The sequence below is a fragment of the Leptopilina boulardi genome, unplaced genomic scaffold, assembly GCF_019393585.1.
Source record: "Leptopilina boulardi isolate dan_hultmark-lab unplaced genomic scaffold, ZJU_Lbou_2.1 LbouV2_216, whole genome shotgun sequence".
Taxonomy (NCBI): domain Eukaryota; kingdom Metazoa; phylum Arthropoda; class Insecta; order Hymenoptera; family Figitidae; genus Leptopilina; species Leptopilina boulardi.
The window spans coordinates 644,629-660,909 of NW_026137770.1; the positions used below are offsets into that span (position 1 = coordinate 644,629).

The following is a 16,281-nucleotide window of genomic DNA, read 5'->3' on the forward strand; positions in this document are numbered from 1 at the left end:
TTCTATTATAATCTAATTTTTATTTAATAGAATTGTTAAAAATACATGAATTTGAAATTGAATACTAGAAATATAAAAAAACCAACAATATTAAGAAAAATAAAATATTTTTTAAAATTTAAAATGCATGCGATTAGGATATTTTATTTTTCAATTCGCGTGCGTTATACATAAAAAAATATTTAAAAATTTTATAAGCTTCTTAGATTTCTTATTTATTGCGTTCTTTTCAAATAGACATATATTTTTCAAAACAAATAAATTTTAAAGTAGTAAAAATTTTTTTTTTCATAAATCTATTATAAACTCATTTTTAACTTTAAATTACTAAAAAAGTTTTTTAATAATAATTATTATTTAATTATATAATAATAGTTTGTGTTTTTTTGGTAAAATTTAGTAAATGTAATGATATTTTTATTCTTGCAATTTATTTATATATTTATTTATTGAAATAAATCCTGCAGTCTCAAAGACCAAACACAGATTTATCATTGTACAAAATTTGTAAATTATGTAATGGCGATTGAAATTTGGCATGTACATATGCACATAAACCTACAATATCGGATCCTCTCTATAATAATTTATCATACACGTAAAAAAATCTCTCAAGGATTGTTCAAAGATGTCCAAATTATATACAGAATTATCATAAATCCCATTTTACACATCACAGATTCTTAATATTGGTGTATTTTTATCTGCGCGAGCAGTATAAAAAGGTCTTGAGTCACGAGAATGATACTGAGGGACACAAAAAGGTATTTCCGATAGCAAATACGGACTAGAAATGAAACCTCTAATAACTTTAAAAAGAAACAGTATTGCATCAATATTTCTTCTATTCTCTAGAGAAAGTTCATTAAATCTACTACATAGTTGTGCATAATCAGAACCCTGGGGTAATAAAACACCATATTTTTTATAGTATATAAATTTTAGGAATTTTTTTTGACATTTATCAATAGCATCAGATAGATAACCAATATTATTTCTCCAAACAGAAGAGCAGTAATTAAATTTGGATCTAACCAAAGAGTAAAATAGAGATTTAATAGCAGTTATGTTTTTAAATTTACTACATGATCTGAATGAATATAAATATGAACTCCTGCAGGCAGGCAGGCGGCCGAGAGGTGAGAGTGCGGCCTTAGCCTCACGAACTATTGGCCATTCAAACAGCTACACTAGCGCCACAGTTGAACTAACGTAAGCGTGATTCGCTCTGTAGCACTCCATGTGTTTTAAATTATTTTTTTTTATTTAACGCTTCAAAATTATTTTACAAACGCATTAAAAATATCAGAATAATTAAATAATTTGAAATAAACTGTGGCGCTAGTGTAACTGTTTGAATCGCCAATAGTGTCAATATGTGTATTAAATTTAAGTGAAGGTGTGAAATGTACTCCCAAATCTTTTATCATATAAACTTTTTCTAATTGTATTCCATCAAATATCCAAGAAATTGTTTTTGCATCAATTGTTAAACTTATTAATATCGCTTTGGAGGTTTTCGCAATCCTCGATGCAGTTTATTGCTTTTAATAATTTGGTATCATCGGCATACAATAAAAAGTCATTACAAAAAATAGATTCGAATTCATTCATATATATCACGAAAAGTAGAGGTCCACGATTTGAACCTTGAGGAACCCCAGAAGTAGGAACAAAAGAATATGAAGAAAAACCATTATAAGAAACAGTCATACGTCTATTATTCAAATAAGAAAATAATAATTTTAATAATTTATCTGAGAAGAGATTTATCTCTTCAGAAAAAATAAGAAAATAATTAATATTCTTTATTAAAAATTGTTATTAATGTTTACTTATAATAATAAAGAATAATTACTGTCGTTAATCATTTATTATATAATTAATAATTATTATCAAAAAACTTTTTTATTAATTAAAAGTTAAAAATTTGTTTATAACAGATTTACGAAAAAAAGTTTTACTACTTTAAAATTTATTTATTTTGAAAAATATGTTTATTTGAAAAGAATAATAAATAAAAAATCTAAGAAACTAATAAAATTTAAAAGAAAATTAAAAAAAAATTTTTTATTAATAATGCATGCGAATTGAATAATAAAAGCAAGTTATATCTTAATCGCATTCATTTTTCATAAAAAACATTATTTTATTTTTTTGTTATTGTTAGTTTTATATGCCATGTACTTATATGTTTTTAGCTCTAAATTTCAAATTTTCGTATTTTTAAAAACAAAGTTTTAAAGTAGTAAAATTTCTAATTTTTTTATATATTAATATTTTTCAAATTAATAAATAAATATTAATTATTGACAAAAAGTATTTAAGTAACCCGTAAAAATCACACCTTTAAATATTAAAGGAAATTTTGTTTATGAAATATCTTTTTATTGACTTACATTTCTTATCTTTAAATTAATGTACATAATAAATTCTCTATCTGAAAAAATATATACACTGCGACCTGAGTTTAGCGGCAGGTTTGGTGGGTCGTTCGCTAAACTCAGTAATGAGATTTCCCGAAATCGACGTCAGCAATCAGGGCCGTACGAACTACTTGAAATACGCAATCCTTAAACTCTTTTCTTGAAAATTCTTCATCTTATAGTACATAATATTTTTATTGCAATAATTATTACAATTATATTTTAATTTTTAGATTTTATTATAATTATAAACAGTAATAAGTAATACTTAAAATTACTTTTAATAAAAATTCAAATAATTGTACTGACATCAGACAAGAAAGGGGAAAAACTTACCATTTGCCTTATAAATTTTAAATTTATTTGAAATTAAATAATATAAATTTCATCAAATATAACATTGAGAACAAATATGAAAATTAAGATTTTCATAAAGTAAATTTATAAATTTGCTGGGAGTGAAAACAAAAATAAAATTGGTATACATGTATATAAATAAGCTTTTATAATTTAACAAATTTTTTATTTAAAATTAAAGATTAAACTCATTTTCAACTAGAAGGAACCGCGTTGCCTTACTTCTACGCTCCTGCTCGAGTCGGAGCATCTTACGCTTACCGCTTAATTACCATCCTATTGTTGCCGATTCCGAGATTTCGCTAAACTGCATAAATTTCCATAAATTACCTCGAAAATTTCAGTAAATTACCGAAATCAAAATTTTTAATTGTCGTTCGCGCTATATATATTTTTGTGAATTACCCCAAAAATTTAGATAAACATTTTGTATCAAATTTCAACTATTTTATAGAATTCAAAAAGCAAAGAATTTTTTTTTAAATTTTTTTAAAAAAATTGAAAAATTATAAATAATTTTTCCGACCCACCATGGATATTTATTTCTTGACACTTTATCTTCAAAAATATGTATTGATATTTATCATTTCGATAAAAAAATATTTTTAAACTTGCAGACATCAAATCGAGCGCTACGCGGAGAATCACCCATAAAGTTATATTTAAATAATCACAAAATTTTATAGCCAAAATGTGAATTTTTGATTTTTTAACTTTCATTAATTCTTTAAATTTAAATTAAAACTATACTTTATATATACCAATCGATTTGTCTTTACGTAACGAATACGATTTTATTATATATAACCTTAAATTTTTCTATTTAAAAAATTTTTGTAAAAAAGACGATAAACTTTTTTTTTGTATTTTTTAAAATCCTTTGGTCAGTTTTGAGATATTAATATGATAAATAAGCCTACCAAATTTTATCTAAATCCATTAAAACCTGTTAAAGTTATCCTCTAAACAAAAAAAGGATCCACACAGATATATAGATAAATAAGTGAATAAAAGCAGCAATAGCGCCTTGCGCCTAGCTATGAAGACGATTTGGGAAGGAACGGCACGCAATTCAAATACAGGGAGAGACGGATCGGGACGCAATTCGAACAAAAATGGATCATACCTGAAAAACCGCACGCAATTCGAAATCACCGCAGTGGGCACACTTTTTCAACAGACGTCCTAAGGATATCTTTTTGTAGACGTCTTTCGAACTTGTGACAAAAGACGTCTTTGAGACGTCTTAAAGAGGACCTAAGAATGTTCTATGTCTTGGCCATTTGATTTCTTTAAGATGTCTTACAGACGTCTTTTTTCAAATTTTGAAAATAGAAAATTTTTTCATAAATATATAATGTTATTTTTTAAGTTAAACGTGAACTTAGAAACTGTTGAAGATTAAAGTTATTGGAATTCTTCTAAGTTAAATTCATTTCATTGAGATGTGACATCGTAAACTTTGTAGAGGTTTATATCTGGCTTTAATGGCTGAGATGCTTAAGGCGCAATGCTTCAAGCCCAAGGTATTCGAGTTCGATCCCAGCTTCATAGACATTTTCTCATTAATTCTGTATAATTTTAAAAATATAAATTTAAATAATAATAATAAATTTAAATTTCCCGGGCATCTTTTGGACCAGACATAGAACCTTTTATGGACGTCTTTTAGTTATCTTTATGATGTCTCCGAGACTTTACTATCATTGTCCCCGGATGTCCGCGGACAAAATGAGACGTCCTTAAGACGTCTCTTTGCCCACAGGTTCCACAATAAGAATAATAATAAACATTTAATATTAATAATACTTTAATATTATTATTAATATTAATAATATTAGTAAAACAAATTGCTTGGTACGTCTTTTAAAAATAATTTAAAGGAATACCTAGAGTTTTTTACGAAAATCTTTTTTTGGCTGATCGATGAATAAGATGTTAAATTACAGGGATTCATTAAATTTTTTCGAAAAATCAATTTTAAACAATTAAGAAAATTGTAACTTTTCCGGTTTCTAAAACAAATTTTATACCTCAAAAATTAATATCGCCTATTAAAATAATAATTTTGGAAACAACAATTATAATACACAAATATATCTTATCTTAAATTTTTTTTGTAGAAAAGGATCAATTTTTAAAAAATATTTAATGATATAATATAATTACATTATATTAATTACTAATAAGTATGAAATAAACTATTATTGCACATTAAAAAAAATTTTCAAAAAAAAATTTGAATAATTATGAAAAAAATTTAAACATTTTAAGTGATACCTATATTTAAAAATATTTTGTCTTTATAATGCGACTCATATCACTTGCCCTTATAGATGCATCACCGGTGACTGCCATGTGTATACGCACCATGCACGCAAAATGCTGTTACCAGTGCGACTCTCATGTGGTGCGAGGAACGTGCGACGCACGATTACTATATATAACTGAGAACTTTTAAGAAAAAATACAAAATGTTTATTAATTATTATTTAACAACAAATTTTAACTCAAAATTAATTTTTTCCAAAATTGTACAATTGGATCTGTCCAATTTGGGTGTAATAAATTTTAAATATATTTTTAGTTCTGTTGAAAACTACTTTTTAGTTTGAGGTTATGTTAATGGGTTGAACCTCCTTAATATTATATTTCTAAATACAATAAAAAATATATTAATTATATTCAATACATTTTTGAAAATAATTTCTTTCAATAAATTTTGTTTTTTTAGATTATATTAGAATAATTTATCATCTTTATTATGTATTATTACAATATTATTCCTTATAATTATACCTATAATTATATTATAGTATAATAATCTTTGTATTCATTCCGTCATTCATTCACATTTTCTTAGTACTTGAATTTTCTCATTATTATTAGATTATATATACATATATATCTTTACTTTGATAATTAGGATTCTCGAAGGTTTCTACCTGAAATTTTTGTTGTCAAAACAGCTTTTGGTTGAGGGTTCATAAGATGGTCGATGACCTTTTAAATACTGTAATGAAAGGGGTCACTGAAACCGTATATGACCATGAAAATTTTTTTTTTTGACGACCCATTTTCCCGCAACCACCCCCTTGCACCTACTCACGTGGGTTGGAGTTTCAAAAAAAAAATCGAGTAGTGTGTCAATTCCAATGTTTTTTGGGTCGCTTAATCCGAAAAATACCACTAAAAACAAATCCTTAACCCCCTACAACCCCTGGGAGGGGGTTGGAATTTCATTGTTCACGAAAAGTCGAGTACGGTGTTTAATCCTATGTTTTTTGGGGCGCTGAAACCGAAAAACGCCACCAAAAACAAGTCATTTCCTCCCTTAACCCCCTACAACCCCCTGAGAAGGGGTTGGAATTTCAATTTTTACAAAAAGTCGAGTACGGTATCTATTCCTATGTTTTTTTGGTCGCTGAAATCAAAAAACACCAACAAAAACACATTCTTTACCCTTTTAACCCCCTACAACCCCTGGAGGGGGTTGGAATTTCATTTTTCACGAAAAGTCGAGTACGGTGTCTAATCTTATGTTTTTTGGGTCGCTGAAACCAAAAAACATCACCAACAATAAAGTTTTCTAGAAAGTTACCTATGATTACAGAAATACGCACCTACAAAGTCTTAAGGAAATTTATTTTTCTACACTTAGCGCCGTGAAAAATGATATTCCAACCCCCTCCCAGGGGTTCTAGCGGGTTAAGGGGGTAAAGAATTTGTTTTTGGTGGTGTTTTTTGATTTCAGCGCCCCAAGAAACGTAGGATTAGACACCGAACTTGACTTTTTGTGAAATTTAAAATTTTAACCCCCTCCCAGAGGGTTGTACGGGGTTAAGGAAAGAAAGGATTTGTTTTCAATGGTGTTTTTGGGATGAAGCGACCCAAAAAACATTGGAATAGACACCATACTCAATTTTTTTTTAATTTGAAACTCCAACCCCCGTGAAAAACAATTAAAAAATTACAAATAATAATGTAATTACAATTACAATTACAACAATTAAAAAACAATTAATTAAATAATTTTCCGGCAGTTAGAATGTCTAATATTAGGATTTCGATTTGTAGAGAATGATTGGAATTGTCTTTTCATAAATCGAGCTAAAGAAGTTCAAAATGGTGAACTAAACCTTTCATATTTTTTAAAGACTTTTCCCAGTAAAAATGACAACAGAGTTCTGTCTACTGAAACTGAGAATGAAAAGAAAATACCCAAAGAAAAAAGTTTGTCCTGAAAGATGAAGAAATTATCTACAGAAATTGAAGAGGGATTTACATGTTGATGTAAATTCAGTATGCACAACAGAAAATAAAAAGAAAATAATTTCAAGTCTTATTGTTAGGGAAAATTTTGATCCTATGACATATCTTACAATGTTTCCTTATGGTGATCCTGGATGGACTGTTAACCTTAAGCATACTCAAGGTACTTGTAATTTTATTCATTTACAATTTTATATGTATCGTCTTTCATAGAGAAGAAAAAAGCGTGGATTGACACATGTGCGTTTAACTATTTGTTTACGTACACAAATTTGCGATTCAGAAACTTTAAATAAAATGATATGTGCTGAAATCACAGACGAAATAAAGAATCCAGAACTTTTTAACATTGTAAAGCGATTTTAAGTTCATGGGCCTTGTGGTAAACAAAATAGGAATTCACCCTGCATGGATCCTGAGATGGGTAATTTAAATGTATTGCTGACAATTCGACGATCGTAGCATTGTATAATCTTTATTTGAGTACAAAATTTAAAGGTCATATTGACTGGGCAATAATAGGTATTATATTATTATAACACCATAATGTTGAAATAGTAATACAGTAACGATTACAAAAATAATATTATTATTTTTGTGAGATCAAAATTCCAAAAAGTGTCCGTCAAATAAAAATAAATTTTTAATTTTTCATAAAAAATTGCAGATATCTCGCGCGTTTACGCGCGTTTCTTTTAGCTAGTATTGTAATAATTAAAGAATTATTATTCTACATTATAGAGATGATAAATCATTAATATAACGAAAAAAACAATATTTACTATAATTATATTTTCAAAAATAAGTTGAATATATTATGCTTTTATTTTATATTTTTATTGTATTTATAAATATAGGTTATTAATTTAAAAAAGATAAAAGTTTATAAATTCGTTACAAAGTTTTTTTGTTTCATTAATAAAAATATTTGTAAATATCTATAATAATGCAAAGAATACATTTATTTAAATTATCAGCAATATATAAATTGAAATAATATATGTATATTACATTTATTAACAATACAAGCAATGGATATGACTTTTATATAAATAAAAATAATTTTATAATTATATTAAAAATATACACGGAGAAAAAGAAAAAGTAATTTTTACTACTTTCAGAGTAAAACTGGACCAACTCGAAGTTTCTGCGCATCTCTGGCAATTTTTACTCCAAAAATAGTAAAATTTATTATTTCTGTAGTAAATTTTACTGTTTCCGTAGTAAGTTTTACTATTTCTAGAGTAAATTTTACTATTTTTGGAGTAAAAATTGCCAGAGATGCGCAGAAACTTCGAGTTGGTCCAGTTTTACTCTGAAAGTAGTATAAAAGTTACTTTATAAAAGAAATCTTTTTTCTCCGTGTATAAGTAATTTAAGGAAAAAAACATTTTGAATTTAGCATAAAGGCGCGCCTTAAACATCACTGGTATTAACAGATTGACGGCAGCTAGCCAGCGTGGCCCCGTGGTGACGTTAGACAGTCTGTCCAGCTTTCTACCAGCGCCCCGAAATTTTTCCACACGAGAGATAGGTACAAGAAATAAAAATTTTCTTAAAATCGGGCCCAAATGTAAAAAAAGTTAATTTGTTTATAAAAAACTAATATTTTTTATTAAAAAATTCTAAAGTTTTTTGTTAACATTTTTTAAAAGTTGAAGAAAAAACTAATTTTTCATGTCTTAACAAAATTTTTCTAAATAAAATAGTTTTTGAGCTTTTCTTAATTGAAAATAGGTCTACTTTTGACTGAACAAAATTTTGAAAATTCGTAACTCAAAAATTGGACCAAAAAAAAACGTATCTCATATTCTTTTATAAAGAATAAGAAAAAAATATATTTACCCGAATTTTAAACCTTGACTATAAATCTCACGTGGAATCATCCATATATTTTTATGTATTCAGGGATTATGTAATTAATGCGTTTTCTTCATCAGATCTCGACGACTGATTGTATTTTAAATTGTAAGACAACGAAGATGGTTAAATACGATTTTCTATCTAAAGAGTTATATAGTCATACTTATTCAAATTATTATGCTCCAAATGGTTTTCCATGCAGTAACAATGGAGTAAATTTTCCTTTTAATTTTCTTTTCATTTTAAATTAATTATTATATTGAAATATCTAAAATATAACATTTTTTTCATATTTGTTATAATACTACTTGTATGCATCAAAATCAACCTAAGAGAGAAATTAATATATAGAATTTAAGAAAAATATATTTTAAAAATTATGTTTAGAAATTAATATTTGCATAATTTCTCATTGTAACATTATTATACTTATATGCGAATGTACTATTTTACTTTTTAAAAAAAATTTTTTAAATTAAACTATGAGGTATTCCATGCCAAATCAGACACTATTTTGCACTTTCAAATCCGATTTTGTTTCCTCGTAGTAGTCCTTTCGTTTATAAAATTTTTAAAAATGGCGAAAACATTTTTTTTTTCTATATAGAAACATGTTATATGAGATCCTGATCAATTGTCCGGATATGTGTTTATGTGTTTGAGTGTGTGGATCCCTTTTTTGCTTACACGATAACTTTAACAGGTTTTAATGGATTTGGGAAAAATTTGGTAGGCTTATTTATCACATTAATATCTCGAAATGGACAAAAGGATTTTAAAAATGTGTATTTTCACCACAAAAAATATTGAGATGTCCTTTTTTGTTATTTTCGAGATATTAATTAATTAATTAATGTTAATAAAAAATGAAATATTTCACAAATAAATAAAGTTATTGCAATCCTGAAGGTACCAATTGAAAGCAGACGTTATTCCGCATCCAACGAACCCTGTATGGACTATTTTGGATTAGATGAATTTTAATAAACATTTGCCATGTTAGCCAATTGTTTATTAACAATCCACTAACCCAAAGTACTTCATATAGGGCTCGTTAGATGCGGAATTATGTCAACTTTCATTTAGTAACGTCAGAATTACGATACCTTTATTCGTTTATAAAATATATAAATTTTTATTGACATTAATTAATTAATTAACTAATATCTCGAAAATAACAAAAAAGGACATCTCAATATTTTTTGAGGTAAAAATGCACATTTTTAACTTTCAAAAAAAAGACCGAATTTAAAAAAAAAGTCAAAACATTTTTTGATTTTCAGAAAAAAGGGTCAAATTTTGAATTTTTTGAAATTTTTTTTTCACTAATGTTTAGTCAAATAATATTTTGCATAAGTGAAATTTTCGTCAAAAGTAAATTCGATTATATAATTGAAATAATGTGAAGAAATTGAACAAAAATGAATTTTCGTGATTCAAATAAAAATTCCAGGAAATTTTAATAGTTACATGAAGCAAAATAAAATCCAGTGTTGCTATTTGCTAAGGTCAAGGAAAACTTGGAATTGTCAGAGAATATTTTTCCAGTGAAAGAAAACCTGGAAAAGTAAAACAATTTTATAATTTTAGTTTAAAATTTACAGTTTTAAAAGTTGTATTAATTAAAATAATATTAATTAGAATTCTTCGCGAAATTAATTATTTCAACAATTTTTATTCAATTTTTCAAAAATTCAATTACTTGTGATAATTTTTCATTAAAAATTCTCGAAAAATAATTTACTGCTTAGAGTTTTGTCAATAATTTTCAGCATTTCAAATTACAACAGTTTTTATTGAAAATTTCCAAAAATTCAATTATTTCTAAAAAATTTAACTGCAACTTTTGAAAATTTTGAATTATTTATAAAATTCTTTCGTACTTAATTAATTTTTTTTTAAATATTATATTTTAATTAAATTCTTTGAAAATTAAATTATTTAAAGTATTTCTTAAACTTTTAAATTTATGAATAATTTACAGACTAAAAATTTTTATAACAAAAGTTATTTTAAATTGTGTATTTTTAAAAAATTTTTTTTACTCGAATTGCTATTTAACAAAACTTGCATCAAACCAAATTTCCTTTTCATGAAATTTCCATTGAATGATATTTTCATTAGACAGAATTTTTATTTATAACAGAATTGTTGTTTAACTAATTTTTTATTAAAGCATATTTCTATTTTAGTACATTTTAATTTAACCAAATAAACTCGAAAACCACAACAAACTTAACCTAAAAATTATTTCACGAAATTTTCTTGAAAACTAATTTTCACATAATTATATTTGTATATTAAACATAATTTTTTTTGTTCGTATTTTTATTTAACTAAATTAGATTAAATAGATGATAAATGATTAAATAATTGATCCAAATAGAAATTTGACAGCTGGAACTTCCAACAAGAACTTCTAACAAGAATTTCCAACGAGAATTTCCAACAGGAATTTCCGATTGGAATTTCCAGGGAGTGGATTCCCGGGAACTTTTTCACGTGGGTAATATTACTATCTCTATCTATATCTTTTTCTACTTTTTTCTATCAGTTTGGATCTCTTAACATCTTCTTACATATTTATTGTTAAGAGAATTAGATGAAATAGAAATACAAGAGAGGAATACATGAGAATAAATAATAACAATATAAATGACAAGTTTGTAGATGAAGAAAATTTTTATTGTACAATAATATCAACTGTATTTTTTTTGTACATATAAATTGTTTCATTATATGAATTAACATATAATTTAATACGATTAATGGTACAATTTAATACCGTTAGCAATTTAATTCTTCATCAGATGGATGACATCTTTAATAGAATTGTAGAATGTTTCCAATGCACATGGTGACGGGCAATTTGGTATATCTACTGGTTTCATTTCAGATGGAATACCCAAATAGTGTAAGACCTGAAATATATATATTATTTGTTAAATATACATACCCAAGTAGAAATATCCGTAGCTCGCCGTAATTAAACACCGGCATGGTACTGATCCAATACTGGCTGTCGGTATTGACTTTCAGTACTGGCAGTGTACTGACTAATACGCCGAATCAGTACTATGTCGGAGGTAAAAAAATATTAAAACCAGTACTGGCAGTACACTGTCATTCACACCGAATCAGTACTATGTCGGTGATAAAAAACATTAAATGAAAAAGTCTTTAAATTATTCCAATAGGTAGAAAACGATGATTTTTTATTTAAAAAAATGTATATTAATTTCTTTCGAATACTTTCCCTCAAAATTTTGGATGTAATTGTAATGTATTATTATATACCTATATAAAATATATTTATGTTTTTTTAGTTATTTTAGTACTCATTGAAATATGTGCATTAAGTTATTTATCATGCATACAATAACAATAAGTTGAGAATTTTTTTCTAATAGTTTTAAAAATAAAGCAAATGTAATTTTTTCACTGTAATTTTTAAATATTATTAATAATTAAATATTAAATTTAAAAATTTTTTTACCATTCATATTTTACAGTCGTCTTTTATTAACTTATTTTTAATTATGTAATTCATCAATCATTTTTGTCTGTTTTAATATTATTTACGGTAAAAATAATTTATTAAAAATATTTAACTGAAATTGATATCCAGTTTTATTTCATTAAATCTTTGTAAAAATTGAAAAAATTTTGTGAGTTTAAAAAATTTAAGAATAAATTCATTTTATTTTCGTGATCAATAGATAATACAAACTTTGAAATCAAAACTTTTGTATTAGGTGAACTACTTCAAGTCAGCACTTCAAGCCAGCGCGGCTGTGCGGTATGCGTATCTGACTTGCGTTCTCAGGGTTTAGGGTTCGATCCCCCATGCGTGCGAGATTTTTCGTTCTTAGTTTTAAGTGTTATAAGTACAATATTTGTTCATGTGTAATATCAATTATTAAATAATTATTAAATTAAGTATAAGTGCAAAGTAAAAAAAATTAAATATTATGAATTTAAAAAAATAAAAAAATTTACAACACAAATTATTTTTTGTAAAATAATTTATTAAAAATAAAATAATTTAATTAATATAAATGATAATTATTATTTTAATTATTTATTGTTAATAATATTTTATATATTCTAAATAACATTAACTATTATTGGCTTCACATTACCTGTTCATGGTAAAAATGGGAGTAATAAGCTAATAAGGATGAAATTTGCATTGGAAAGCGTGTTTTAGCATTTTGTAAAAAAGTGAGATTTTAAGTCCGGATGAGTACTTTGCCAGTATTATGCCAGTATTATTCTAGTACTACGTTAGTACTGGTGAGCGGGACAAAATCAGTACTGGACAGCGTTACCAGCCAGGGTTGGTCCACTACTGGCCCAGTACGGCAGTCAGTACTGTTATACTGACTGGCAGTGTTGGGTCAGTACTATGCCAGTGGCACATTTCTACTTGGGTATCTATGAGGCCGTTTTCACTGTGAGTATTTAAATTTAATCCTCCGAGAGATTAAATTTATTCACACGGTGAAAACGGCCTCTATGTCACCAACAATTCCTGACTTATTTCAAATCTATTTTTTCGTTTCGACTGTTTGCTGATCGATGCTAATAATTTGCGGACTAATTTATTCAAAAAGCCGAAATTTTAACCTGGCTAATATTAAAAGTATAATATATTACGTTAAATAAATGTTAATTAACAAAAACGGAAATATTAAAATAAATTAATTTTAATTTTTCCGAACGTAATAAGCTTCATCGATTGTATAAATCTCTATTATAACAGCACTTGTAAATTCTGGTAGATGTGGCTTAACAACATTTAGAGCTGCCAATAGTCCATAAACATTGACATCGTGGCCACTATATAAAAATATTTTTGGTTCTTTCTTACTACCATGTGCAACTGACTTCATGTCCTCAGTAACTTTTTTTAACAGGGCTCCTGTATCATTTTTTTTCATTTTTCTTTTCATTAATTATTGTAAAATAGTATTATTATTTGTATTAACAGAAGTATTTTATTTAAATAAAAAATAAATTTTTTGTAATTGTTGTTACGTTATTTTTAAATCAATTTTCTCCTTGCGCCTTTAAATGACACTTCTATGCTAGAAATTTATTTTTCATTGACGTCTGGCACTCAAATAGCTTTAAAGAAAGTTTAATGAATTTTTTTTACCTTTTTAGGGTTCCGTACTCGGTTCGGAACCCTATTAATATCGGTTTTTTTGAAATCGTGTACCCCCCCCTAGCGGCCACACAAATTTATCTGGAGGGCTGAAAATTAGTACACATATGTATTTTCGCGTGTAGATTACAGGAAAAATATAGCGAACTTGATTGGAATTGATTAACATAGCGTTGTCAAGGAAAAACCATGAATTTTTACGAAAAATGCCTAAAAATGACTATGTACCCCCCCCCCTAGCGGCCACATCTTTTGACATAAAGAGCTCAAATTTGGTACACTTACGTATTTTTACGTGAAAATTACAGGAAAAATATAGCGAACTTGATTCCGATCAATTTACATATAGCGTTGTCAAGGAAAAATCAAAAATTTCGAAAAAAATGATTTATTCTCCCTAGCGCACACAATATTCAACCCAAATTGTTCACATTTGCTGTAAAACTGTAAAACTTTTTGCGTGAAAAATACAGGGAAAAAATGTAAGCGCGATTGGAGTTGATGATCAATTTTTATTAAATTTTTGAAGAAAAATGATAAATTTAATAAAAAAATGTATTTTTCCGCAAAAAACGAAAAAAATCGGACAAGTGCGAGTTACACTCGCACTGAAATCGAGGGTTCCGTACTCGAAGCGAACTTATTTGGTATAAAAACAAATGTTTAAAAAATATGTGTTGTGTATTAAATAATATATGTGATACAAAAATGAACAATTTTAAAAAAAAAATTTAAGAAAATTGTTCCTCCTTTGGTATAAAAACAAAAAAAAATTTTAAATTTGTTTTGTATTTCAAATAATATAAGTGATACAAAAAGGAACAATTTTGTAAAATTTAAGAAAATTGTTCCTCTTCGTATCACTTATATTATTTGAAATACAAAACAAATTTAAAATTTTTTTTTTGTTTTTATACCAAAGGAGGAACAATTTTCTTAAATTTTTTTTTTAAAATTGTTCATTTTTGTATCACATATATTATTTAATACACAACACATATTTTTTAAACATTTGTTTTTATACCAAATAAGTTCGCTTCGAGTACGGAACCCTCGATTTCAGTGCGAGTGTAACTCGCACTTGTCCGATTTTTTATCTTGTCTATCAAAATTGGACTATTGAATTTTGAAACAAAATATAAAATAAAAATGATTGACCTGAAAGGTGAGCTACTTTGCTCGTGGGTCGATAAAAAAAGCAGTTAATATTGTGATCATGTGAACTCACATTGCAGTCCACGGATACAATTCTCAGACCACACCTGGCTGAGGGTATTTATAATATAAAAACAGTTTTTTTATTCAAGATATTGATTAATTAGCGAAATAATGAACGTTTATTAAATATTTTTTGGAAACATGAATATATTACTGTCGTTTGTCTATTTAATACAAATAAGTGGATGTTCGAATGTTTTTTTATTTTTTAAATTTCATATTGGCTGAATTTAAGCGGAGGAAAATAAACTAACAAGAATATTTTTAGCAGCGGCAAACGAACAGGATACGGTTTATGCCGTTGAGAAATATAGTGTTTGGAAAAATTAATTTATCACGTGACTAATATAACATAACATTCAAGTTTTTTTTTGAAACTTACATGCCAACCCTTACAGAATCTGGATATTCAAGATATCCACGGATGTCCTAGGGATAACCGGAAAGTATGATATCCATAGGATGTTTCAGGGATATCCATAGATATCCTGAGAACATCCTAGAGATATCCATATTTCCGGATACGGATAGGACGTCCAATGTATAATCTGAAATGTCCGTTGCTGTTAGGGAATCGTGCTGATAGCTTATATACTTGCTAGCTGGGAAATATTTTTGAATAGATTTTGAATTTTTAGTGTGTAACAAATAATTGACCCACCTCCATTCAATTTTCTCAATTGATTGTTATAGTTCATTAAATTGTGAATTGTGAAAGTTGAATTTTCCAGAACACTAAAAATTTCATTAGTCCAGGTGGGAAGTGTCTTATTCATATACTGTAAACATATAAGATTGCAATGAAGTGTATAAAGATCATATATGTCATTAATTTGCCATCCTGTTTTTTTTGACATTTCATTCTCAATCTGATCAAATCGTCCTAGATCTTCTTGAATCAATGTTTCCTTTTTTAAATTTTCGTATAGATATCTGTAAATCTAAAAAAAACATTTTTTTTATTTGACTGTA

General features: G+C 26.7%; 1 long non-coding RNA gene across 1 annotated transcript; it reads left to right on the top strand.

The window, feature by feature from the left end:
- Positions 1-315: 315 nt before the first annotated feature.
- LOC127279501 (uncharacterized) lies at positions 316-1,712 on the top strand. Its single transcript, XR_007842646.1, has 3 exons — positions 316-764; positions 856-905; positions 1,008-1,712. It is a non-coding gene; the product is annotated as an uncharacterized LOC127279501 (long non-coding RNA).
- Positions 1,713-16,281: the final 14,569 nt, after the last annotated feature.